Genomic DNA, 9,689 nt, shown 5'->3' with positions numbered 1-9,689 from the left:
TCCTTGAGCAAAGTATGGACTATTATATATTGCTAGAAAGCCCTAGATGTCTACTTTCCAACTCAATTAGAAGCGCACCATTTGGACTTCTGTAGCTCCCGAAAATCTACTTTGAGTGCAGGGAGGTCAGAATCCAACAGCATCAGCAGTCCTTTTTCAGCCTGAATCAGATTTTTGCTCAGCTCCCTCAATTTCAGCCAGAAAATACCTGAAATCACAGAAAAACACACAAACTCATAGTAAAATCCAGAAATATGAATTTTGCTTAGAAACTAATGAAAATAAACCAAAAACTAACTAAAATATACTAAAAACTATATGAAATTAACCCCAAAAAGCGTATAAAATATCCGCTCATCACAACACCAAACTTAAACTGTTGCTTGTCCTCAAGCAACTAGATAAATAAAATAGAATACAAATAATTTAAGAAGCAATAATATCTCAGAGTTTTTTTTTTTTGTGAAGCTCAGATCCTAATTATATGAGCGGGGCTAGTAGCTTTTTGCTTCTGAACAGTTTTGGCATCTCACTTTATCCATTGAAACTCAGAGTGATTGGCATCTATAGGAACTCAGAATTCAGATAGTGATATTGATTCTCCTAGTTCAGTATGTTGATTCTTGAACACAGCTACTTTATGAGTCTTGGTCGTGGCCCTAAGCACTTTGTTTTCCAGTATTACCACCGAATACATAAATGCCACAGACACATAATTGGGTGAACCTTTTTAGATTGTGACTCAGCTTTACTAAAGTCCCCAATTAGAGGTGTCCAGGGTTCTTAAGCACACTCTTCTTTTGCTTTGGACCTTGACTTTAACCGCTCAGTCTCAAGTTTTCACTTGACACCTTCACGCCACAAGCACATGGTTAGGGACAGCTTGGTTTAGCCGCTTAGGCCAGGATTTTATTCCTTTAGGCCCTCCTATCCACTGATGCTTAAAGCCTTGGGATCCTTTTTATTTACCCTTGCCTTTTGATTTTAAGGGTTATTGGCTTTTTGCTCTTGCCTTTTGGTTTTAAGAGCTTTTGGCTTTTTCTACTTGCTTCTTTTTTTTTCTGCAAGCTTTGTTCTTTGCTGCTTTTTCTTGCTTCAAGAATCATTTTTATGATTTTTCAGATTATCAATAACATGTCTCATGTTCATCATTCTTTCAAGAGCCAACATATTTAACAGTCTTAAACCTCAAATTCAAAAGACATATGCACTGTTCAAGCATTCATTTAGAAGACAGAAAGCATTGCCACCACATGTAAATAATTAGAATTTACCTTATTAAAAACTCGAAAAATATTGCCTCTTATTCTAAGGAAATTCTTCTATTTTATTCATGTTTATTGATGATGATAAAATTAAATTATAGCTTAATTGGGGATAAAATCAAAAATATAGATACTAATTACTACTATATGACTCCTAAGGTAAAACTAAAATAAGAACAGTTATCACAGAGTTAAGGCTAAGATTAGAATTTAATAACCTTTGTTCTGGGAAGTGGATGTTCCTCTAATCTGCGGGGTGCTTGGTCCTTCAAGAGATAATTTCTGGCGCTTCAATTCCCTTAAATCACGCCCTTGCTTCTCCTGTTCTTTAAGCAAATAGCAAAGAATGCTACTTTGTTCCTTCTGTTCTTTCTGTATTTGTTCTATAGCTTCTTGCATCTTGGTAATAGATGTTTCAAGATACTCCCAGTATTCAGATTGAGGGATTTCTGGAAGAAATTCCTGTGTTTTCTTCTTGATGGGGTCATCTTGTGCTTGTTGTTTTTCCATTGATGCTTTGGTGATTGGCTTCTCAACTGAGATATACTCAGTTATTCCCATCCTTACTCCAGCGTCCTTGCAGAGCATAGAAATCAAGCTTGGATAAGCCAACCTGGCATCTTTGGAATTTTTATTTGCAATTTTGTAGAATTCAGTTGAAATCAGTTGATGAACTTCCACTTCTTTTCCCATCATGATGCAATGGATCATCACTGCTCTTCTAATAGTGACTTCAGAATGGTTGCTAGTGGGCAGCAGAGAATGCCCAATAAAGTCCAGCCATCCTCTGGCGACTGGTTTGAGATCTTCTCTTTTGAGTTGATTTGGGACACCCTTCGTGCTGGTGGTCCACCTGGCTCCAGGGATACATATATCCTCTAGAATCTTATCCAGGCCCTTGTCTGTTCTCGTCATTCTCCTATTGAAGGAGTCTGGATCATCTTTCAGCTGAGGTAGCTTTAAGATCTCCCTGATCTTGTCAGGGTGGGTATGAACAATCTTTCCTCTGAACAAGGTCCGATAGTCATAGATAGCAGATCCAGATAGTCTTTGCCTGTCTGTATGCCATATATTAGCATAGAACTCCTGGACCATATTCCTTCCCACTTTCGTTTCAGGATTGGCTAAGATCTCCCAATTCCTGATTCGGATTTGCTCCTGGATCTCCGGATATTCGTCTTCTTTCAGATCGAATCTAACTTCCGGGATCACTGATCTTAGACCCATTATTTTGTAATAATGGTCTGAATGTTCTTTAGTTAAGAACTTCCCTTGATTCCAAAGTGGTTTTGGAACACTCTCTTTCTTGCCTCTTGGAGTGGGTTGTTTTTCTTTAGGAGCCATGATCTTAGTGGGTATGGTTTAGTGATCACGGATAAACACACCAAACTTAGAGATTTGCTTGTCCTTAAGTAAAAGAAAAGAAAAGAGAGGGATAGAAGGAGAGCTAGTGTAGGATGTTGGGTGAGAGGAAGGAGGCCGAATGGGTTTTTAAAAAGGGAGGGGGGGTTTTCGAAAATATGGAGAAAGATAAGATAGAAGATATGATTTTTTAAAAAATAAGTATGATAAGAAAAGATATAGTTTAAAATTGAAAAGATATGAAAGATATTTGAAAAAGATAAAATTAGATTTTTGAAAAAGATAAGAGGGAGATTTAAAAAAGATATTGATTAGTTAAAAAGATTTTTGAATGAAAAGAGATAGATTTGTTTTGAAAATTTTGAAAAAGAGTTGAGTTGGATTGAAAAAAAAGGATTTGTGTTTATGGATTAAGATACATTTGATATTTTTAAATTAGGGTTTTTAGAAATTAAGGATTTTAGAAATTAGGGTTCTTAACATGTTTATGCAAGAAATCATGAATTGAAACATGAAAATTGAGATTAGAATGAAAAATATGAAGAAAAAAACAAATTTACCTCCTCCCCACCATCCTGGCGTTTGAACGCCCAAACGCTGCATGTTTTGGGCATTCAACGCCCAAATGCTGCCTCTCCTGGGCGTTCAACGCCCAGCTGTTGCTTCTTTCTGGCGTTGAATGCCAGGAACTCCTTTGTCACTGGGCGTTTTTCTGAACGCCCAGGACGCTGTAAATCTGGCGTTAAACGCCCAGAAGGAGCTTCTTTCTAGCGTTCAACGCCCAGAAGATGCTTCTTTCTGGTGTTTAACACCCAGATGGCTATCCTTACTGGTGTTCAACGCCCAGTGGATGCCTCTTTTGGGCGTTGAACGCCTAAAACAGATTTTTACTGGTGTTTTCTTGCCAGTGAGCTCTTTTTCTCTGTTTTGTGTACAGAATCCTTCTGTAACCCTGTGAACTTATACAATTGACTCTTTACCTTAATATCAGTGAACTTTATATAAACAAATAAAATCAAGAATAGGGCAAAATACTTAGAGGAAGTGATGCCCCATGGCTGGGTTGCCTCCCAGCAAGCGCTTCTTTATTGTCTTTAGCTGGACCTTGCTGAGCTTTTAATCTAGCTTCAGCCTTGAGTACTCTTGCTCAACATTGCCTTCAAGATAGTGCTTGATTCTCTGTCCATTAACAATGAACTTCTTGTCAGAATCAATATCTTGAAGCTCCACATAACCATATGGTGATACACTTGTAATCACATATGGTCCCCTCCACCGGGACTTCAGTTTCCCAGGGAATATCCTGAGCCTAGAGTTAAACAACAGAACCTTTTGTCCTGGTTCAAAGATTCTAGATGACAGCTTTCTGTCATGCAACTTTTTTTATTTTTCTTTATAAAGCTTGGCATTTTCGAAAGTAGTGAATCTGAATTTCTCTAGCTCATTTAGCTGGAGCAATCTTTTTTTCTCCAGCTAATTTGGCATCAAAGTTTAGGAATCTGGTTGCCCAGTAGGCTTTATGTTCCAGTTCCACGGGCAGGTGGCATGCCTTACCATACACAAGTTGGTATGGAGAGGTCCCTATAGGAGTCTTGAATGCTGTTCTGTAAGTCCACAGAGCATCATCCAAACTTCGTGCCCAATCCTTTCTACGGGTACTTACAGTCCATTCCAGGATTCTTTTTAGTTCTTTGTTAGAGACTTCAGCTTGCCCATTTGTCTGTGGATGATATGGAGTCGCCACCTTGTGGCAAATCCCATACCGGACCATGGCAGAGTAAAGCTGTTTGTTGCAGAAGTGAGTGCCCCCATCACTGATTAGTACCCTGGGGACACCAAACCTGCTGAATATATGTTTCTGGAGGAATTTCAGCACTGTCTTAGTATCATTGGTGGGTGTGGCAATGGCCTCAACCCATTTTGATACATAGTCAACTGCCACCAGAATATAAGTGTTTGAGTATGATGGTGGGAAAGGCCCCATGAAATCAATACCCCATACATCAAACAACTCAATTTCTAAGATTCCTTGTTGAGGCATGGCGTAACTGTGAGGCAAATTACCAGCTCTCTGGCAACTGTCACAGTTACGTACAAACTCTCGGGAATCTCTGTAGAGTGTAGGCCAGTAGAAGCCACATTGGAGGACCTTGGTGGCTGTTCGCTCACCTCCGAAATGACCTCCATATTGTGACCCATGGCAATGCCATAGGATCCTTTGTGCTTCTTCTTTAGGCACACACCTACGGATTATGCCATCTGCACATCTCTTAAAGAGATAGGGTTCATCCCACAAGTAGTACTTTGCATCAGTAATTAATTTTTTCTTTTGTTGCCTGCTGTACTCCTTGAAAATGAACCTTGCAGCTTTATAGTTTGCAATGTCTGCAAACCATGGTGTTTCTTGAATGGCAAACAAATGCTCATCCGGAAAGGTCTTAGAGATTTCAAGAGAGCGGAATGACATCCCTTCTATTGGCTCTATCCGAGACAGATGATCACCAACTTGGTTCTCTGTCCCTTTTCTGTCTCTTATTTCTATATCAAACTCTTGCAGAAGAAACACCCATCTTATGAGCCTGGGTTTTGAATCTTGCTTTGTGAGTAGATATTTAAGAGCAGCATGGTCAGTGTACACAATCACTTTTGATCCTACTAAGTAGGATCTAAACTTGTCAATGGCATAAACCACTGCAAGTAGTTCTTTTTCTGTGGTTGTGTAATTTTTCTGGGCATCATTCAAAACACGGCTAGCATAATAAATGACATGCAGAAGCTTGTCATGCCTCTGCCCCAGTACTGCACCAATGGCGTGATCACTGGCATCACACATTAGCTCAAATGGTAATGTCCAATCTGGTGCAGAAATAACTGGTGCTGTGACCAGCTTGGCTTTCAGCGTTTCAAACGCCTGCAGACACTCTGTGTCAAACACAAATGGCGTGTCAGTAGCTAGCAGACACTACAAGAATTTGACAAATTAGCGACGAATTTTTGCGAGAAATATTTTTTGTCACTAATCCGTCACTAACTTGCGAGGAATTAGTGACGCACTAACGACAAAATTAATGAGCGGTCACAAAATACCCGAACTTGAGAAAAACGACTAATTAGCCGTTAGCGAGAGATTTATGAGTAAGTTTGTTTCTCGCAGATTGACTTTTGTAGCTAAAAAAAGAGCGAGGAAAATTTCCTCGCTAATTTCTCGCAAATTAATTAGCGAGTGACAATATTCTAGCAAATCAGTCACTTAGGAGTTCAATCGAATAAAAGTAAAGTAGCGAGGGATATTATTGTCACTATTCCGTCGCAAGTGTTTGCTATACAATTAGCGAGAAACAATTCATACACTAGTTTGTCGCTAAATAAACTTTGTGTGAAAAGGCTAATTAGTGAGGAACAATATCCCTAGCTAATCCGTCACAAAAACTTGAAATGCATTCTGCGATGGACAAATTCCTAGCTAATTTATCGCGAAAGTTTTTATTTTTAGCGAGCAATTCGTTTCTCGCTAATTTGTCGCATAATATTGTAAAATTCAAAATTAGGGTAGCGACAGAAAATAGTCGTCGCTAACTCGTCGCACCGGATATATCATTCAGCTAGGAAAGTGTTCCTTGCTAATTAGTCGCTAAAGTGGAAATACGGATATTGAGCGCCTATGACCTAAGTAGCGAGAAATTTGCGACCGTTTAACAACTGACACACTTCGTTCGCTGATTTCAAGTCGCTGATTAGCGGGCGAAATACATTTGTCGCTAAGTTGTCGCAAGTTTAATTTAGCGAGTGACTTGGCAACTGCAATCTTGTCGCAAAGCAAAAGCTATATCCTACCTATTTTGTAGCAAATTACTCGCTAACCTCGTTGAAAATCAGTCGCAAAGTTATAACAAATCCAAAGCTAATCGAGAAAATTTTAGAAGTAACTAGTCGCAATTGAGTCACTAATCAAAAGCTTATTTAGTGAGGAATTAGCGACCGTTTAAAAATTGATAGACTTTTCTCGCTTATTTCATGTTGCTACTAATTTGTCAAAAAAATGTTAGTCCTTATTTTGTCATTACCTTAATTAGCGGCTCATCCGGCACTATCGTGCCTATTCAGCCACTTTTTCTATTAAGTTTAAGAAATTAATTTTATATTTTTTTAAAATTATAAATTAAATATTAATAATTGTAAATAAATTATGAAAAAGATAAAATATATTTAATTATTTAACATGTAAAATCTTTAAAACAAATAAATTTAAATTAAAAAATAAGATTAAAAAAAATATAAAGTTGTTATTATGTGTAACTAAATCAATATAAACACTTACTAATATTATTTAAAGATTAGTTATTTATAAATGTTATTAAATTTTATTTATTTTTTCAATCCTATTTAATTAAAAGCAAATTTAAACGATAATTTATAAAGTATAATTAATTTATTTATTTTATAATTTAAATTAAATATAATTATTTCAACTCATTAATATATTAATAAATAATATTTTTAAAATTATTATTCTACCTTTTAATTTTATCTAAATATCTATTATATCTAAATTTTTTTATAAAACTTCTAATTTTTAATTCTAATGGAAAATCAGAAACTCTAATTTCACTCAAACCCTAACCCTCACATCTCTTCTCACCGCCGCGCGCACACATGAAAAATAAGAAAGAAGGGGGAAAAGGAATCAGGGAAAAAGGGGAAAAAAAGAAAGAAAGGGAAAAGAAAGAAGAGGGGGGATCGGGGAAGAAGGAAGAAGATAGGGAGAAGAGGGAAGAGAGAGAAACGGAGACGGTGCGGTGGGCATCACTACCACCCCGCTGCCGCTGTGCCGTCACGGAGGGAGTGAGAGAGCAACGCACAAGCCTGTGAGAGAGGAAGATGTCGTCGCCGCCGCGCCTTGCCGCTGTCAGTTTCGCCGTCACCGTTCTGTCTTCATCAGGCCTGTTTCACCGCTACCGTTGCGCCATGCCACCGTACTCCACGCTGTTGCCGTCGCTGTTCGCATAGGGGGGGAAGCATGCGCGCCAGAGGAAGCGAGAGACCGAAGCTGCGAGAGAGGAGAAGTGACGAACGAAGCTGTCGCGGGAACTGCCGCCAGAGGGAGTCCCGTCGCCGTCGTGCTGTGCGAAGTCACGGCCACTGTCGCGCATTCTGTCGCCACTGCTAGAGGCTGCGCCGCCGTGCCTCCGCCGTCGAGCTATACCTTCTCGGAGCTGCTGCCGTTCCATTACCCTGTTTTGTTTAATTTTTGGTGGAGCCACTACCGCCACTGGAGCTGCCCGGAAACTCTGTTGTTACTGCTTGGTTATTTCATTGTAAGCTATCTCTGTTTTCAAATCCATTGAATTCGTTTCCATTTTCGATCCCATTGAATTTGAACTCTCTATTTTGCTGCAACCATGGTTGGTCACTGTTGTTGGGACTTCTGATGCCGCTGTTACTGGAGTATTGTTAGAATTGATGCCGCTGTTGTCCCGGTTAATTTGGAGGTTTTAGCTTTTGAATGTGTTTTATTTCTGAATGTGTATTGGCTTTTGAAATGGCCTGATCTAATTTAAGGAAGCCATTGTCTGTTTTTAATTTTGTTTAATTATTTTCCTTGATCATTGCAGGGATGAAGAACTAACTTCAAAAATGGTGGCTTGGTACGGCTGATTGTGCTAATTTTAGGTCAGGATCCAAATAACTCAAGGTACTTATCATTCCTCCTTCTTGTTGTTGTTGCTCTCCATGTGTTTGTGAAAATGCATGTGTTATTGCACCAGTGTTGCTGTAAAAGGAAACACTGTAAAAGGAGTAACTGCTGCTCATTTTTTAAGTCAAGTTGCTGTAAATAGAGGAGCATCTTCTGGTTATAATTCTGCTTCCGGTGATTTTTTAAATGAAGAAGTTGCTGTGTTGATGCTATTGTAGTTAAGCTTGTAATATTTTGAAATTATAGAAGAAATTGTTAAAACTAATCAACCAGCTCAAACCAAAAATAAAAAGAAGGTATTATGTTCTTCATTGTTCTCTGTCAGTCTAATTTTTTATTTTAATTAACATTTTAGTAAAAAAGAAATCATGCTACTACTATGGAATAAATATCTGATTTTTGTCTTTTAACTTCAAAAAAGAATAATTGGCTTTTTGCACTCTATATTCATCATTAAATAAATACTGCCTTGTTGCCAATTTCTTTTACTATTTTTATTTATCATGATTGGGACTTTGTGTTGCTTTCACCAGATTTGGATAAATTTCTTTTACCAAATAGTTGCTTACATATACTTTTTGGTTTCAATATCTTTTTAAGTCTTCTTGTAAGATTAGCATATATGCTGAGAGATATTGAACTCATTTTAGGGTTCATCGAACTGGGTTGCAGAAAAAGATATATTATAAACCAAAAGAAGTAAAAGCTGCAATTGTTACCTGTGGAGGCCTCTGTCCTGGTCTTAATGATGTCATTATAAAGGCTGCAATTGTTACCTGTGGAGGCCTCTGTCCTGGTCTTAATGATGTCATTAGACAGGTTAGCTTGTGATCAATTTAGTCACTGTACTACTGTAGCTTAATTCCAGGGTTTATGCATTTTCTATATTCTTGTGCCACAAACATTCTCTGAATATGTTTGATGTTTTAATACTACTGTTTTGCAATTAAGGTCTGGATTTTTTTTTACCCAAACAACAAATATGCCAGTCACTTCATACTTTGTGGTCAGCTCCGTTCTGCATTACCATTGCCATGGTTCTTCTTTATCAACAACTAGGTGTTGCTTCCCTTTTGGGCACTTTGATACTAGTCCTTATGTTTCCATTACAGGTACAGGAGTTCACCTGGTTTCTCTAGTTTGTTTTACCCCTACACTGCTTTGAATCTATTAGTTAAAATACACTCTTATCTTATTACAGTATACTGCTTCTGTTCCTCTCTGCATATCTTTTATTCTCTAGTTTCTTTGCATTAATGTACTGAGGTGGTAATGGATATAACTTTATTTTTTAAGAAATTCATTCATAAGCTAATAGTTTGGATTGTTAACCATACTAAAAAACTTGAATTAATTTTATAAGATTC

This window comes from Arachis ipaensis, chromosome B10, assembly GCF_059453495.1.
Source record: "Arachis ipaensis isolate K30076 ecotype BB chromosome B10, ASM5945349v1, whole genome shotgun sequence".
In the NCBI taxonomy this organism is placed as follows: domain Eukaryota; kingdom Viridiplantae; phylum Streptophyta; class Magnoliopsida; order Fabales; family Fabaceae; genus Arachis; species Arachis ipaensis.
The sequence above is the reverse complement of the archived record's forward strand: the minus strand, read 5'-3'. Positions refer to the sequence as shown.